This window comes from Sarcophilus harrisii, chromosome 5 (assembly GCF_902635505.1).
Source record: "Sarcophilus harrisii chromosome 5, mSarHar1.11, whole genome shotgun sequence".
NCBI classification, from domain to species: domain Eukaryota; kingdom Metazoa; phylum Chordata; class Mammalia; order Dasyuromorphia; family Dasyuridae; genus Sarcophilus; species Sarcophilus harrisii.
Window position 1 is genome coordinate 131,934,787 of NC_045430.1, and position 18,452 is coordinate 131,953,238.

The window sequence follows — 18,452 nt, forward strand, 5'->3', positions numbered from 1 at the left end:
ATTTCAATAAATGTTTGTTGAATTGAATTGTATTGAAGTCTATAATCCCAGCTTCACTCACTTTCTTCTCTAGCCTAAACATTTCCATTTCCTTCAACCAACCAACCAATCAATCAGACATCAATTCTTAAACATCAATCAGCCTTACTGACATGATCTTGGCATCCTTGTCACTCAATTCTGGAGGCTTTCCCACTTATTAATGTCTTTAAGAAATATGGTGTCTAGAAGCTTGATCAAAATAAAATAAAACAGCACTCTCTTGCCCTGATACTATGTCTCTCAACACAGCTGAAAATTATATTATTTTTGGTTGCCATATTCCATGGTTAACTCTTAATTTGTTTTCATTGGATTATGAACATAAAAACATGTTTTTTTCCATTCACAAGAAGAAGGATTATAGAGGGAAATAAACTTCTATAAACTATATTTTAAAAAAATTATATTAAATTTACCATGAGAGTAACACAACTATTGTACTTGTCTGTTTTCTTTTTTGAATACCCTTCTTCTCTTTTCTATGTATTTTTAAAGGGTTATATTGATGCTCTTTTCTTTCTTTTTTTTTTTTTATCTTGCATTACAATCACTTCCCAGGCTTCCCCCCCCAACTCCACTGAAAATAGAAGCTGTAACAAATAAGCACAGTCAAGCAAAACTGACGAACAAATTAGCCATATCTATAAGTATACATTTCTTTGATAACCTCTAGACTACAACCCCTTTAATAGGAAGAAGGATATACTTTATCATCAGTCTTCTGAAGACATTTTTGACAGTTAATGAGTTTGCAATCCACTAAAACTTTCAAATTTTTTCAGACATATTGACATCCAAGTCAAGTTCCCTTTGTCTTGAACCTGTAGAGATGATTTTTTAAAACTCAAATATAGCAATTTATATTTTTCCAATGAAATTCAATCAATTTTCCTAGGTTGTTAAGAAATTTTCAGAATCTATGTCATTCAGTGTGTCAACCAACTTCTCATGGTTTGTGTTATCTACAGATTTGATAAGTATGCTTTCATCTCTATCGATGCCTAAAAAGCTTTTGACAAAATACAACACTCATTCATATCAAAAGCACTATGATGCACAGGAAAAAATACTCAAAGTTGTAGGTGACATCTATGTAAAACTAGGAGCAAGCATTGTCTGTAATATGGATAAATCAGAAGCCTTCCCAATAAGATCAGGGTTGAAGCAAGGGATGTTCATTATTACCACTATTATTCAATGTTGTATTAGAAATGTTAGCTATATCAAGACAAAAAAAGAAATAAAAGAATAAAATAATTAATAGGGAAACAACCATCACTCCTAAAGGTGATTTGATGGTATACTTAGGGGATTCTAGAGCATCAATTAAAAATGAGTTGAAATCATTAACAATTTTAAGTAAAGTTGTAGGATATAGAATAAGCTGACATAAATCACCAGCATGTTTATATATTACCAACAAAGTCCAGAAGGAAGAGACAAAAAGAGAAATTTCACTTAAAATAACTGCAAACAATAAAAAATATAAGTTGACAGAAACTAGGTATAGGCTAACACCATACACTGTATATGAAGATAAGGTACATGCTTTAAACATAAAGGGTGATATTATAAGCAAATGGAGAAGTTTAAAAAAGAAAGAAAGAAAGAAAAGTACCAAGTCTAAGCTGTCAGTATAGAGAGATAATAACTCATTGACATGTATTTAACAGGTACCTGGGTAGATGCTTTTAGCTAGACTTTTAGCTGACTTGATTAACTATGAGTTTCACATTTGTTATAAATTAGGAAGAAGAAATGTGGATACAGAAGTTCTAACCTAAAGGTTCAGGTGGCACAGACTATGGTATGCTGAATGTGAAGTTAGTTTTTTATTCAATTGGATCAAGGAGTCAGCCACTAGAAAGTGGAAAGTATTTCTCTCGAACAGTATACCATTGAGGAGAAGAAATTGAGCAAACCTCACCTCTCTATTACTGTCAAATAAGGAGGAATGGCAGTAGACTTAGCAAAAGGATGAAGATGAATTGTGATGCTGTCCAAGGAAAAAGCAAAGTAACCCTTAAATATTTGGGTACATGAATATGCACAGTTCTTTTTTTGGCAAACTTAAAAAGTGTCATTTAAATGTCAGCTATCGCATTTTCAACATCAGTATCATCTGCGCCAAAATTTTAAGATTTTAAATTTCTCGGAGAAATATCTGAATTGGCGGCAATTTAGAAATCTAAAATAATACTGCTGCCAAAAAGATATATTATTAAGGAATTTAGGATCATAGATTTAGAACTGGAAGAGAATTTAGAAGTCATTGAATAAAATATTCTCATTTTGTGGTTAAGGAAACTGAGGCATAAAGGTAGTACAGACTTTAAAAAATGCTTGAGGTAGGATTTGAACACATTGATTTCAAATCCAATGTACTATATATTACTCCAAAATATTTTGTTTAACATGGGTAGTATTCATCATCTTTAACCTAGAGGCCCCAGTAATAAGTTTTTAACTTCACATAAAAGATCCATGGGCACAAAATATTCATGACAGCAATATTTTTTAATTTTATTTTTATTCTGAACTTAACAACATCAAATAAAATCAGCATTTCCACATTCAAAATAGAACAATAAAAATGTACATGAAACTGCAAGTTTTTATTATGTACAACTCATTTTTCCTTTGAAGTATATGATATATTAATCATATATTAATATTAAACCAGGTTGAGGCAACCAAGGGTTCTCAAACTCTGGTGAGTGGGGGAGGCTATCTACCTTAAACATGCAAGACACTTCCCTCTAAAGAGGAATGGGTGGATGAGAATAATTTGTTCCAATGGCCATGAAGGTGGCTGAAGCAGATCCTGTGGAGTGCTTAGAAATTGGTCACATATCAAAGACACCATGACATCTTGAGCCTTCACTGATCATCTTGATTTTTGTCTTGTGCTCTGGAAGAGAGAGGCTGATGACTTTGTATAACTGCTGCACTTAAATACAATTTATATGTGAATCAAAAGACATCTCCCAGACCATTTTACCTTTTCTAACTACCTCAAAGTCCTGTAGTGATAGGCGAGTGATGAAGCAGCAGGGGTGGATACACTGGAGTCAAAGCCCCTGCTCATAGGTGGCCCAGGCCACAAGTTGTTCTTGTCATGGGACTGAAGTAGCAATGGGATTTGGCAGTCCTGGAATCTGAGGAGCCTTTCTTTAGAACTGTACTTCTCATCTCCTAGCATGTGGAAGGGACTAGAAAAGGTGCTCTAAAAATTGTCCATTTTACCCAACTCTGGTCTGCTTATTGCAATGGCCAAAACATAAAGGAAACAAAAACTTTTTTTAAGATGATTTTGCTCACCATGGGTCCATGGAATGCATGAGTGATTATAGAAACACAAAATCCAAAAGACCCCCAAATCAAACCGTTCTTGTTGTGAAAGAATTCAGCGGAGATCACATCCAAGTAGCAGCCCCCCATTAAACAAGGCTGAAAAGTGAAGACCAGCTTACCAAAATACACATTTTTTTTGGAGTGGACATAGTGAAGAGGAGTACAGTAAAGTTGGTATAGGTTTTGTAATCAGAACTAATTTAGTTTACCAACTTGTATATCTACCAAAAGGAATGAATGACAGGCTCATAACAACATGATCACCATTTGCAGGAAAGTGCCATACCATAATGTCAGTGTGTATGTAACAAACTCTGAAGAAGTCAAAGAAAAAATTTATGAAATCTGGAGACCCTCATCGCCAATGTGCCGAAAGCTTATAATTCTGGGTGGCTTAAATGCAAGAATGGGCAGAGAAATGGCAGGAAGTCCTTGGGAAGAATGAAGCTGGAGACAACAACAGCGATGTTAACTTGCTCCTGAAGACTTCTGCACCTCATACCAACACTGTCTTTCATTTACCTAAAAACAGTAAGATGGAGTGGATGCACCCTCACAGCAGACATTCACATTTAACAGACTGTGTCATTGAAAGGAGAAGAAACAGACAGGATTAGAAAGTGATGATATAGACTGCTGAACTGATCCTAGACTTATCTTCTCCAAGCTAAATATTTATATTCAACAACAAAAGCGATGGCCCCAAGGCAAGAAGACAACCAGAAGACTGTGTCAACAGATTAGAAGGCTTCTCCAAGTGGGAAGTGTTGCTAACTTGAAGGGAAAGCTGAGTCAACACCTGGTTGGCAACAATGGAGCAGAAAAGGAACGGGAAACTCTCAGAGATTTGGTGTACAATACTGCATTAACTCGTCTGAGCCAGAACATTTGTAAATATCAAGATTGGTTTGATAAAAATGATGGAGAAATTTAGAAACCACTAAATGAAAAGTGAGAATTGTACAGGGTTTACCAGCAGGATGGTTCCCCTAGCTCTAAGAAGACAGTATTTAACTCCATCAGAAGAACAGTGAAGTGAAAAGTGAAAGCAAAGCTTAGAGACGGGCAGAATTCTTGACTCAGTAAGAAAGCAGCTAAAACTCAGTTTTACATTAAAAGTAACAATTTAACATGCTTTTATGATACCCAGAAGGCAATTTATGGGCTAAAGACCTATAGTGCATCTCAACTACTCAGCCCTGATGGAGCCACATTGATTAGTGCTAAGAACATGATTCTGGAGAGATGGGATGAACATTTCCATAGTGTTCTTAACAGAACATTATCAACTAATGCTGAAACCAAAGAGCAGTACACTTCAGGCTGAAATCAATCCCTGTTTAGCCGACCTTTCAACCGAAGAAGAGGCTTTGAATGTCATTACGTTCTTTTCTTTTTCTTTTTTCTTTTTTGCTGAGGCAATTCAGGTTAAGTGACTTTGCCCAGGGTCACTCAGCTAGGAAGTGTTAAGTGTCTGAGGTCAAATTTGAACCCAGATCCTCCTGACGTCAGCTGGTACTCTATCCATTGGGCTACCTAGCTGCCCCTCATTAGATTCTTTTCACGTGACAAAATTCCTGGTTCCAGGACAAATAATACACATGAAAACTTGGCGTTGACATGTCTCTAAATTTGTACATTTTACATTCCTTCTGAGCTATTAACATTTTGCCTTTCATATTCCAGATGATAGTTACAAGGTAGGGGTCACAACTCGTATAGAAGCTGACCAAAATTTTTTGGGTTGTTTGGCAAGAGGAGATTATCCCCTAGGAATTCAGGGATATGTCCCTTGTCCACCTCTATAAAGGTCAAGGAAATAATCCTATTAGGAATTATCCTAGGTCCTATTAGAAATGGCCTAATCCAGAAGAATGCTATCTACCCAAGAGCCAGTGTGGCTTCAGAAAGAGCCAAAAAATATATGACGTTTGCTGCCTGAAATCACCAGGAGAACTGTGAAGAGCAGAATAGAAGTGTGTGCACAGTGATCACTGATCTGATCAAAGTCTCTGATACTGTTAGTCCTAAGGGCTTGTGGAAAATTATAGCAAAGTTTGGTTACCCAGGGGAGGTAACCAATATTGTTCATCAGTTCCACGACCATACGGTTCTGCATAATTGACAATGCTCTCATGCTTTCCCAGGCACCAGTGGAGTCAAGGAGGGCCATGCTTTTTAGCACGATATTTTCAGGAATGTTGTCAGATGTCTTCGATAAGGACAAAAATGGTGACAAAGTGAGCTACCACACTGACAGTGAATTATTAATCTTGTAAATCAAGATTAAAGTGGAGGGAAAATTTGCGTGGGACTTTTTGGTTACTGATGATTATACACTCAATGCAAACTCAAACTGAGGTGCAATAAAGTATGGATCTGATCTCTGCGGCTTGTGCTAATTTTGACTTAATAACTAACACCAAAAAATACATAGGTTCCCACCAGAATCACACTTTCCATATGTGGAAACATCAGTTACAGCAAAAGGAGAAATATTGAATCTGTGGATAAGTTCCCTTCACATGGCAGGATACTTTCCAGGCATATAAACACAGAGGATGAGGTAGTCGCATGAATTGCCAGAGCTAGCTCAGTGTTTAGGAAGCTCTGAAGGGAAGTATGGGAGAGGAGAGGGGCTGACCTTCTTGTTGTATGCCTATGAAATCTGGACAGTATTCCAGTTCCATGCCAGGAAAGTGAATAGCTTTTTAAAAATTGTCTTAAGAAAATTCTGAAGATCACCTGGAAAGACAAAGTACTGGACACTGATGTTCTTTTTCAAGTTAAACAGCCCAGCATTCAAACTCCACCACAGAGAGTAACTCTGATGGGATGGCCACACTGTTTAAATGCCAAGGGCACATTTGCTTAAAAGATGATTTTATGGAGAGCTCACACAAGGCACTCACATGGAGGTCAGAAGAATCAATACAAGGACACTCTCAAGGTCTTCCTGAAGTATTCAGAATAGAGTGGGAAGCATTGGAGACAATTGGACAAGACCACCCAGTATCGAGTGTCCATATGAAAGAAGGTGCTGTGTTCTGTGAGAAAAGCAAAATTTTAATAGCTCAGAAGGAATGTAAAATGTACAAATTTAGAGACGTCAGTTCCAAGTGTTCATGTGTACTATTTGTGCCTAACAAATTAAAATTAAAAAGTCACGGACAAACTTCTGAGCTCAAAATTGGTCTGATCAGCCACAGTCAGGTCCATAGTATTGTGACACAAGCATAATGATATCAATTTGGTCTTCTTTTAGAACAAAGGACAACCACCACCAATCAGTTTTTACTAATATGGGACAGGATACTGAATTTTTGAAAGAGTAGCACTCAAATAATAAGGTCCATGTGAGGTCTATTGTGTATAAATATACTGTATGTGGCCATTATATATGTACATCATTTACTGTATGCAATATCTGTGTCATATATTTATCTGCTGTAATTTACTGTGTTTCCCAATTTTTTGAAGAGGAAGAAGACTATAGGGGGAAATATAAATATTTCTTCCCTGATGCCTTGAGAGTGAGTTGTATACACTGTGCTTTTGACTCTGTTTCCTTCCCTTTGTATTGCTTTATTAAAGTTGTCTTCCAGTGTTTCTGATTTCATCATAAGTTATTCCTTTTAGCTTAATAATATTGCATCACATTTATATATCAATGTTTTTTCAGACATTCTTCAATTACTGAACATATATATTTTTAAACTTTTTGTTAGTATAAATAATGTTGCTATTAATAATTATGTAGCCATGGTTTTTGTTGTTATTTCTGCCATAACTTCCTTGGGGTAAAAATCTAGTGGTGAGATCTCTGGGTTAAAATGCTGTGAACACTATCCTAACATGTTTAACAGGGGTATGATGGAAATATTCTCTTTATGTATCTCTAGGAAGATGGGCTTTCTCTCATTCTTACCAAGTCTTTTTATTGTGTTTAGTTGATGATCTTTTCTTTTTCAAAATATCACTGTCACTTTCCAGTGGTTTCTCCCACATTCAAGAGTATTCACATGAAGCAAATAAGTATAAAGAAAAATATCAGTGTTTGGTTAAATGCATATCTCATTCTACATTCCTATGCAGAGAACTGAAATTATATTTCATCATCAATTTTCTGGAGTCATAATTGGTCACTGAGTTAATCAGACCTCTGAAGTCTTTCAATGTTATTTTCTTTTATATAGTTGTGGTATCATATAAATTGTTCTCCTAGTTCTGTTTACTTTTGCAACTAATATTAGTTCATAGATCAAGTCTTCTAAGGATGTCTTCTGAAAAGGAGATCTTACATTCTATCTTGGTAAATTATTCCAGTGACTGGATTTATTTTTATTACATTAGGACAATAACAAGAAACATGGAGTAAGATAACTTTAAAATCAATCCCTTAACTGAGAAATTTTCATGTTTCAAGGTCTTCACAGCTGAAAGCCTTTTCATACCTGATGCATGTTGACATGTTACATTGGTAGCCACCTAGACGCATACATACTTCTCAAAAAAATATTATTTCTTTTTTTTTTTTCAAAATTCTCAGAAACCCTTCTGGTATGCAGCCATAGTAACAAATTGGATTATCTTATCATGAAAAAGAACACCTAAGCAGTTATTTAAACATAATCCAACTCCTACTCTTTGTTGTTTCTTTTTCTCTTTGCTCCTATATTTATTTCCAACATGCCTACTTACTAATTCTGGATCTTGGGCCATGTCTAGTGAGCTTTCCTTTCCCCCCTCATTTTATACCAGCCACTTCAGCCACTTTGAAATCAGAGGTGTTTCTTGGGCAAGAGAAATCTTGGAGCTGTTCATAAAAAGTCAGGTTACAATCTCATATTCTCTTTTCCTTTTCTTTCATATCTATGGCTAGGGATTTCAGGAAAGGTATCATCCTCTAATAAAATTAGTGCATCAAATTTTGAAGGTACAATAAGAACTTTAAAATTTTCTCTTTTTAGAGAATTATTATTTTGTTTGAAATACCAAAAAATGTCTTGGGAAGGACTGGGTCTAGAGTCATATTTTTTTTAAAAATTAAAGCTTTTTATTTTCAAAACATATGCATGGATAATTTTCAACATTCACCCTTGCAAAACCTTGTGTTGTAAATTTTTTCCCTCCCTTCTCCCACCCCCTCTCCTAGATGGTAAGTAATCCACTATGTGTTAAACATGTGCAATTCTTCTATGCATATTTCCAGAAATATGCTGCACGAGAAAAATCAGATCAAAAAGGAAAAAAAAATGAGAAAAGAAAACAAAATGCAAGCAAACAACAAAAAAGGTGAAAATACTATGTTGTGATCCACACTCAGTTCCCACAGTCATCTCTTTGGGTGCAGATGGCTTTCTTCATCACTAACCTGAATCATCTCATTGTTGAAAAGAGCCAAGTCCATCAGAATCGATCATTGTATAGCTTTGTTGTTGCTGTGTATAATGATCTCCTGGTCCTGCTCATTTCACTCAGTATCAGTTCATGTAAGTCTCTCCAGGCCTTTCTGAAATCATCCTGCTGGTCATTTCTTATAGAACAATAATATTCCATAACATTCATATAGTATAACTTATTCAGCCATTCTCCAATTGATGGGCATCCATTCAGTTTCCAGTTTCTTAGCAGTATAAAAAGGGCTGAGAGACATGGGTTTTTTAAAAAAGAGAATAAAATCATGATTTTATTCTTAGCACTTACACTTATTAAGCACTTACTACATGCTAGGTTCTGTGTTCAGTGCTGTAGATACAAAAAAAAGCAAAACCAGTCTCTGCTTTTAAGAAGTTCAAAAAATAAAACATATAATTATGTACCAATAGGATATCTACAGGATAAACTAGAGATAATTTCAGAGAGAAGGAACTAAAATCAAGGGGGAGTGGGAAGCTCCTTGCAGAAAATAAAGCTTTCCTGAGACTTAAGGGAGTCAGGGAAGTCAGGAGAAGGAGATGGCGAGGGAGAGCATCAGGACAGTCACTGAGAATGCCCAGATTTGGGAAACAGAGTTCCTTATATAAGGATCATCAGTGTCAGGGATCAAAGAGTAAATGTAGAAGAGTAAGGGATAAGAAGACTGGAAAGGTAGGCAGGAGCTAGGTTGTAAGGGGCTTTAAAAACCAAACAGAATTTTTAAATTTGTTCCTAAACAAGCACCATCACCATAAAACTAGGGGCACAGCAGGACAACCAGATTCTGTGGTAGATAAAAGCCTGTGCTTAGAGTTAGGAAAAGTGGGTTCAGCTCCTGCCTCTGGTGCTTCCTTGGTATAGTGCTGGGCAAATCATTTAAGGTCTGAACCCTTCAGTTTCCTCATCTCTAAAGCAATTGTGAGGACAAAGTGAGACAATATATATATAGTACTTTTCAAGCCTTGAAACACATGTTGATGTCAGCTATTTTTATTAGGTGGCACAGTAGAGTCAGTAGGGCTAATGCAGTGTAGTAGATAAGGTGCTGAGCTTGGAGTCAGGAAGATCTGAGTTCCAGCTCTGCCATGGATACTTCCCAGATGTGTGTTCCTGGGAAAATCCCTTAAAATCCCTCAGTCTCATATTTATTATCTGTAAAAATGAAGAAGTTGGACTCTTAAGGTTCCCCACTCCAGTTCTAAATCCATTATTTTATGGATAATACCTCTTCCTTTTTATTTATTGAAGCTTTTTATTTACAAACATGAATGGGCAATTTTTCAGCACTGACCCTTACAAAACCTTATGTTCCAAATTTTCCCCTTCTTCCCCCCACCCCCGCCCCTAAATGGCAGGTAATCCAATACATGGGTAACACCTCTTTCACTTTCCTGCTCCTTGCATAGGGTAAATCACTAAGGTTATGCACTGGATACTGAAGAGAAAAAAAAACAATCAAGTTAAATAGAAATCATCCCTTGCTCTTGGAAGCCACTAAGGATAATTCAAGGCTCCAAAAGAGAGCATTGCATAATCCAAGTTATGGCCCTCATCATCTCTCCTTTGGATTAGTATAATGATCCACTCAATATCAAGAAAATTTTCTAAGGCATAAATCTGACTATATCACAGCTCCTATTCTTGCCAATGATTCCAGTAATTCCTATTGCATCCAAGATCATATATAGAAACTGCTCTCTTGGGCATTTAAAGCTCTTTACAGCCTCACCTCTTTCTACCTTTCCAACCTTAGACTTTACTTTCTTCCCCAACTATGATTTAGCTTTCCTGACCTATTTGCAGTTCCTAACACAGGGCACTGCATATCCCACCTCAGTGCTTTTTAACTGACTGTCCCTCATTAGTGGTACGCTCTGCTCCTTTATTTCTGCCCTTTAGATGACCAGGCTTCCTTCAAAACTGAGATTAAATCCTACCTCTTGCAGAAGGTCTTTCCTCATACTCTTTGCTGTTAATGCCTCCCAATTTTAGATTACCTTCATTTATTCTGTATATCTCTTGTACACATCTAATTTACATAGTGTCTTCCCATAAGAATTACCTTCTTTGAGTAAAAATTCTGGTTTTGTCTTCTTTTTATCCTTAGAGCCTTACAAAACACCTGGAACATAAGCACTTAATAAATACTTGTTGATTTATGGATTGACTGATTGAAATGACCTCTCTCTATAAAATATTCCTAGCAACATCATTTATAATATTTAAAAAAGGAAACAAACTATGTGCTTTATGCCTATGGAATGACTGAATAAATTATTATATATGAATATAATGGAATATTGTATTGTAAAAAATGAGGAATATGAAGAATTCATAATAGAAGACTTCTGAATTTATGCAGAACCAAAAAAGCAGCATACACACTATTAGCACAATATAAATAAAGGCAGCACTAGCAGCAATAAAATTCATCCTAAATGTATAGTACTTTGACACAGTTAGGCTGTCCCCAACATGAGCATGGAAATGTCATTGTAGAACTAAGAGGGAAGTAGAATAGATATTTCTAGCTTTTTCTCTTCTGACTTGTCTCCAGAACACTTTAATCCTGTAAGTAGGAGGTTGGGGCCAGAAGTTTGGTCACTCTTCAATCCTCAGAAAATTGCTTACCAGACTAGAATTATAGCTATCTCTTCCTTAAATATCATTAGTTTAGGGGCTGTAGATTTCAGATTCAAGTTAACTTCTCATCATTGTTCATTAATGTGGAAAGGAAGACCTAAACTCACATCCAAGGCTTGACTCCCTTTCCACCATGTACTATACCAGTTTTACCATGAACACACATAGCACATAGCGGAGAAGTCCATTATCAAAGTCTAAAATAAAGCAGAAATCAGAGGAGGTATACACATGGAAATCTATACCAGACAATACAGAGTGAAGACACTGTATATTGAAGGAGGGGACATAACTCAACTCAACCAAGAGAAGAGTTCCAGATCTCAATCAAAGGAGAAATTCCCAAAAGTATTACAAGCTGGAGACATAATGAAGACTGCCAGCTTCTCTCATGTCAGCTTTTCTCCAAGGATTATTCTGCTGAAGCAGCCTGAATTTAGTATTGTCCTTCTCTTTCAAAGCTCCAAAAGTAACTGTAGAACACAAAGAGTGGAGAGACTCAAAGTCAAGGGACTGAATCTCTCCTCTCTCCCATTTTCACCTACTTCACTGGCAAACACAGCAGCATGTTTGCATTTTGTGTTTCTACCAATGAGAAGAGAGTCTCATATCAATGGGCTTTGGGATTTAGATTACATTGGCCAAGTGAATATATATACATCTTTTGCTTCTCTTAATGATCAATAAATAAAGGAAGTATAATTACATGCGTAATTATTCATAATCATCTTTTGTTATTTTCTCATACTTTTAAATAATGTCTTTTGTTCTTTTCCATATATTTGAAAGCTTTAAATTTTTTACAGAAATTAAAATGAAATCTATTTTTAAAACTAAGAAAAAATAGATGATGATTAAAAAAACAAGAAGAAGCAACCTCACATTTTTGCCATTCATCAGGTGAGATTTTTTGTTTTTTGTGTGTGGGTTTTTTTTTCTACTGGGAAACTAGAAGGGGAAAGTAATGGGAATTGGTTGGAAAGAGGATAGTTTTTGATTGGATAATGTCACTAATATGTGTGCATGAGGGGGGAGTTTCTTGTTAGGAAACTTCAGAGTTGGAAGTCTTAGTAATTCTTAAGTACATACCGAGTAAGTGGGTCTGTATACTGCTGATATTGAGGTTAAGACAGGCTTTTAATTGAATACATTAATGAGTTTCTGAGTTATGAACTATGGAGGAGGCCGTATTGACTGAGATTTTCAGAAGTTTAAGCCATGATTTCAAGGATAGTAAATAGGGTGGGACTTTATAAGTTAGCCAGTGTATAGACCTGACAGTACAGTTCAGTAATATTGGAGGAGCAGAGATGGAGCTAAACTTGTGCCAGAGATCAGGAAACTTAATGTCGGGGAATGAATGAAAAAAGACCAAAGCAATATGACTCCCTAGTTACATAGAAATAGTTGGCATGGAACAGACTTTGTTTCTGCTGTGATAAACCTAATGATCTGTCTGGGCACTGGACGAAGCTTGTGAGGATTGAAGGGGCTTGAACTAGTAAGGAAGGGGAGCAAACAGCTGGGCAAGAGTCCAGAATGCTCACAGCCAAGGGGCAGAGCTCACCCTGAAGTAAGGACTGACCTCATAAGGTGCTTGAAGGTTTGCAAAGAGCTCTAGAAGTATTAACAATTCTGTGAGGTAAGGGTCTACAGGCAGTCCTCCCTTTGTATGGCTAAGGAAAACTAAACCTCAGAGATGTTCAACTCTCTTGCCCATGGTCCCACAACTAGTTTCAGAGACAAGATTTCAATAGTTATCTTGCTATCTCAGGCTGCAGCCCATTTTCCATTAAAGAAACTATGGCTTCTGCACATAAAGTAAGAGGAAAGACTGGAGTTAAAGAAAACATTTCCTTTATGCTTTTCCTGCTTTCAGAAATGATAATAATAATGAAAACTAACATATAATGCTTCTTGTGTGTCAGGCTCTGTGCTAAGCACTTTACAATTATTATCTCATCTTGAGATGAGACAACAACCCTGGGAGGTAAGCACTGTTTCACCCCTATTTTATAGATCAGGAAATTAAGGCAGAAAGAGCGTTAGTGACTTGTCCTGGATCACACAACTCTTAAGTGTCTGAAGCTGGATTTGAATTCAGGTCTTCCTGCCTCCAGATCCAGTGTCCTATCCACTTGACTATCTAGCTGCCCATGAAGTCTCTGGGGCTCTAGGGAAGAGAAAGAAGAGAAAAAAAAGCAAAGTTCTGATTCTTTGGGCATGTGGAAGTTGCATTGCTTGGAATTTAAAGTAGAGTGTATATAACCAGAGGTTCATCACAAAGCTCTGGGTTGACATGGACTATTTCAATCTCGATTTTATTTTATATTTATCATTCTCTGTCTTATATTCCCACCTGCACCTCAGAACATGTGAATGGGAGCTGAGCCTTTTTCTCTCTCACTATGCCCCTGCAAGCCACCCAGATTAACAAGGCATGTAACATAGAACAAATTGATTAAGAGTCACATAAAGACTAGAGGAAGGATTTACAGAGAAACAGTGATAGTGTACCTTCTGGCAACTGCCACCCCTCCTCAGCCCTGCCACCAAAGGAGGTCTCACAGCCTCTATAAATCTAATGACACTAATTAGTTAAGTCTCTGAATCATGAATGGCTATTGCAGGTGTTAGGGTTAGTTGAGAGGTACTAGCCTCTTCCTCCCTGTTGTTGCCACCCTTTTTTGTTCTACCATCTGCTGGCTTCGTCCTGGCTCTTGGCCAATGCTATTTTTTGACTTTTCACCATTGCTGCCTGTGCCATGTTTTCCCCAGCATAGCCCTGCAGCTCCCACCTTGGCTTAAGAACTCCTTGTCGTTTGCCCAACAGCTACAGCTCAGTCTATTGCTACAGACTCACGTTCATCATCCTTGCCATAATCAAGGAAGTTTGTTTGCCCTGTGACTCTCACTTTTTCAGAAATACCTGTTCCCAGCTATTATCATTTTTAATAGGCATGTACCCTAGGGCTTTTCTTCTGCTCCATATGTGGAAGAAACCATAGGATATGGCTCCAATCAAACTCTAGAGTACAAAACTAACCATCATAGTCATCCACACCCTACCCATCAACCAAACCAAGCTTACCACCTCCAAATATTCCATTCCACACACACACCACATTCAGCACCCCTACTACCACCCCCACCATCAAGCCAATTATCCCAATTATTCCACATATATATCATCACACCACAGTGCACCAAATTATGTGAGAGCTTCAACCATAGAAATCTACCAGCCCTCACACAACATGTTGGCTGCTTTAAACAACTTTATATTTCAAAGACCCTCAACCAGACGATCTCATACTGTTATATGAAAGCAAAATAACTAACCCAAGCACTCAAAATAAAATAAAATAAAAAAAAATATAAATCAAAACAAGCAAACACCATACCAAACCAACCATTTCCAATCACCTCATCTAATCAGTCCACCTACAACTACCACCAACACACCGCCCAGGGTTGTTGAAGGCTCAAATGGAATAAAATATAATATATAGAAATATTGTAATGTTATATAGAATAATATAGAATATATGGAATTATATAGAATAATATAGAAATATGATAAAATATATAAAACAAATATTATAAATTCATGTTAGACTTAGGTAGGAACCCAAGCATTCAAGAAGGAACAGAAAAAAGGATGGTAGGATTGAGACTATAAAGGGAAGTCAGAACAGAGCCCATGGCTTGGCAGAAGGACTCTAAAAGGAATGAGGTCCAGAGAGAATGAGAAGGATAAGAGGGGAAATGTCAGATTTCAGGATTATGGATATAGTCTAGGTATGAGTGATAATGCAAGCTAAATGATGGCTTCCTCTTGGAGTGGGGGAAGAGTTGAGGTGGGGTAAAGATGTAAGTCAGGGAAATATAAGAGGTTGATGACTTGGAGGATCAGGGTGCATCAGGGGACATCACTATGTACACTGAAGTTGCCATATGTGAACCAGAGGTTAGGGTAAAAAGGAAAACTGAGTTAAATTTGGGAGTCTTTGAGAAAGTAGAGGAAATTACTTGGAAGCCAATAGGTGAGTCAATAAAGTTCTTAAAAAAGGTGAAATGGACAGAGAAAATCTCAAAAGAAGAAAAATTACTGATCTGATGGTAATAAGAGGTTCTAGAGCTGGGATCCTCAAACTACAGCCTGCGGGCCAGATGCAGCAGCTTAGGATGATTATCACCCTCATCCAGGGCTATGAAGTTTCTTTATTTAAAGGCCCACAAAACAAAGTTTTTGTTTTTACTATAGTCCGGCCCTCCAACAGTCTGAGGGACAGTGAACTGGCCCCCTATTTTAAAAGTTTGAGGACCCCTGTTCTAGAGGGTCATTTGAAGAGAAAGGAACATACCCAATTCTCTACCTGATAGTGTATTGGGTGCCATGACAGGAGAGGAAGCCAGTGCTAAAGAGGATGGCAAGGGGGCAGTTAGGTGGTGCAGTGGATAGAGCACTAGCCCTGAAGTCAGGAGGATGCAAGTTCAAATCTGGTCTCAGACACTTAACATGTTCTTGCTATGTGACCCTGGGCAAGTTACTTAACCCCAATTGCCTCAGCAAAAAAAAAAAAAAAAAAAAAAAGGATGGCAAGAAATCAAATGTATTATAAAAAGGGAGGTCTTGTTCCTTAAGAACAAAAAGATGGAAAGAATGGGATAGAAATCTTGGATGAAAACAAGTTTGTTAATGGTAGAATGGGGTTTCAGAGGACACAACCAAGGAAAAGAAGATAGGGAGTGAGGGAAAATAGGTTGGAATTGGATTAGAATGATGGAGCAGAGAATGGTAGAGTCAGAGCTCTGACTAGCAGTTATGGCCAATAAGGCACATACCACAAATTGTGCTATGGAGAAAGATCCACAAGAGCCATTCTAAAATTGGCTTTAAAAGGTAAATTCAGTATTGATGCTAAAATCTTAAATAAGATATTAGCAAAAGACTACAGAAAATCATCTCCAAGATAATACACTATGATCAAGTAGGATTTATACCAGGAATGCAGGGCTGGTTCAATATTAGGAAAACTATCAATATAATTGGCCATGTCAATAACCAAATTAACAAAAACCATATGATCATCTCAATAGATGCAGAAAAGCATTTGATAAAATCCAACATCCATTCCTATTAAAAACACTTGAGAGTATAGGAATAAATGGACTTTTCCTTAAAATAATCAGCAGCATCTATTTAAAACCATCAGTAAGCATCATATGTAATGGAGACAAACTGCAACCATTCCCAATAAGATCTGAGTGAAACAAGGTTGCCCACTATCACCGTTACTATTTAATATTGTATTAGAAACGCTAGCTATAGCAATAAGAGCTGAGAAAGAGATTAAAGGAATAAGAATAGGCAATGAGGAAGCCAAATTATCACTCTTTGCCGATGACATGATGGTATACTTAGAGAACCCCAGAGATTCTGCTAAAAAGTTATTAGAAATAATCCACAACTTTAGCAAAGTTGCTGGTTATAAAATAAACCCACATAAGTCATCAGCATTCTTATATATCACTAACAAAATCCAACAGTCAGAGTTACAAAGAGAAATTCCATTTAAAGTAACTACTGATAATATAAAATATTTAGGAATCTATCTGCCAAGGGAAAATCAGAAACTTTATGAGCAAAATTACAGACCACTTTTCACACAAATTAAGTCTGATCTAACCAATTGAAAATATTAAATGCTCTTGGATAGGGCGAGCAAATATAATAAAGATGACAATATTACCTAAACTAATCTATTTATTTAGTGCTATACCAATCAGACTCCCAAAAACTATTTTAATGACCTAGAAAAATAACAACAAAGTTCATATGGAAAAACAAAAGGTCAAGAATTTCAAGGGAATTAATGAAAAAAAAATCAAATGATGGTGGCTTAGCTGTACCAGATCTAAAACTATACTATAGAGCAGCAGTTACCAAAACTATTTGGTATTGGCTAAGGAATAGATTAGTTGATCAGTGGAATAGATTAGGTTCAAGGGATAAAACAGTCAACAAATATAGCAACCTAGTCTTTGACAAACCCAAAGATCCCAGCTTTTGGGATAAGAACTTACTGTTTGATAAAATTGCTGGAAAATTGGAAACTAATATGGCAGAAACTAGGCATTGATCCATACTTAACGCCAGATACCAAGATAAGGTCAAAATGGGTTCATGACCTAGGCATAAAGAATGAAATTATTAATAAATTAGAGGAACATAGGATAGTTTACCTCTCAGACCTGTGGAAGGGGAAGGTTTTTATGACCAAAGCAGAACTAGAGATCATTACTGATCACAAAATAGAAAATTTCGATTATACCAAACTGAAAAGTTTTTGTACAAACAAAACTAATGCAGACAAGATTAGAAGGGAAGCAATAAACTGGGAAAATATTTTTACAGTCAAAGGTTCTGATAAAGGCCTCATTTCCAAAATATATAGAGAATTAACTCTAATTTATAAAAAATCAAGCCATTCTCCAATTGAAAATGGTCAAAGGATATGAACAGACAATTCTCAGATGAAGAAATTGAAACTATTTCTAGTCATATGAAAAAATGCTCCAAGTCATTATTAATCAGAGAAATGCAAATTAAGACAACTCTAAGATACCACTACACACCCTGTCAGATTGGCTAAGATGACAGGAAAAATAATGATGATTGTTGGAGGGGATGTGGGAAAACTGGGACATTGATTCATTGTTGGTGGAGTTGTGAACGAATCCAACCATTTTGGAGAGTAGTTTGGAACTATGCTCAAAAAGTTATCAAACTGTGCATACCCTTTGATCCAGCAGTGTTACTACTGGGATTATATCCCAAAGAGATTATAAAGAAGGGAAAGGGACCTGTATGTGCACGAATGTTTGTGGCAGCCCTTTGTAGTGGCTAGAAACTGGAAACTGAATGGATGTCCATCAGTTGGAGAATGGCTGAATAAATTGTGGTATATGAAAATTATGGAATATTACTG

At 36.6% G+C, this 18,452-nt stretch overlaps 1 protein-coding gene across 3 annotated transcripts in view; it reads right to left on the reverse strand.

Annotated features, from left to right (window-relative positions):
* The window catches only part of BEND7 (BEN domain containing 7), a 236,900-nt gene that overhangs the window by 24,162 nt on the left and 194,286 nt on the right, over window positions 1–18,452 (reverse strand). The window lies entirely within an intron of this gene.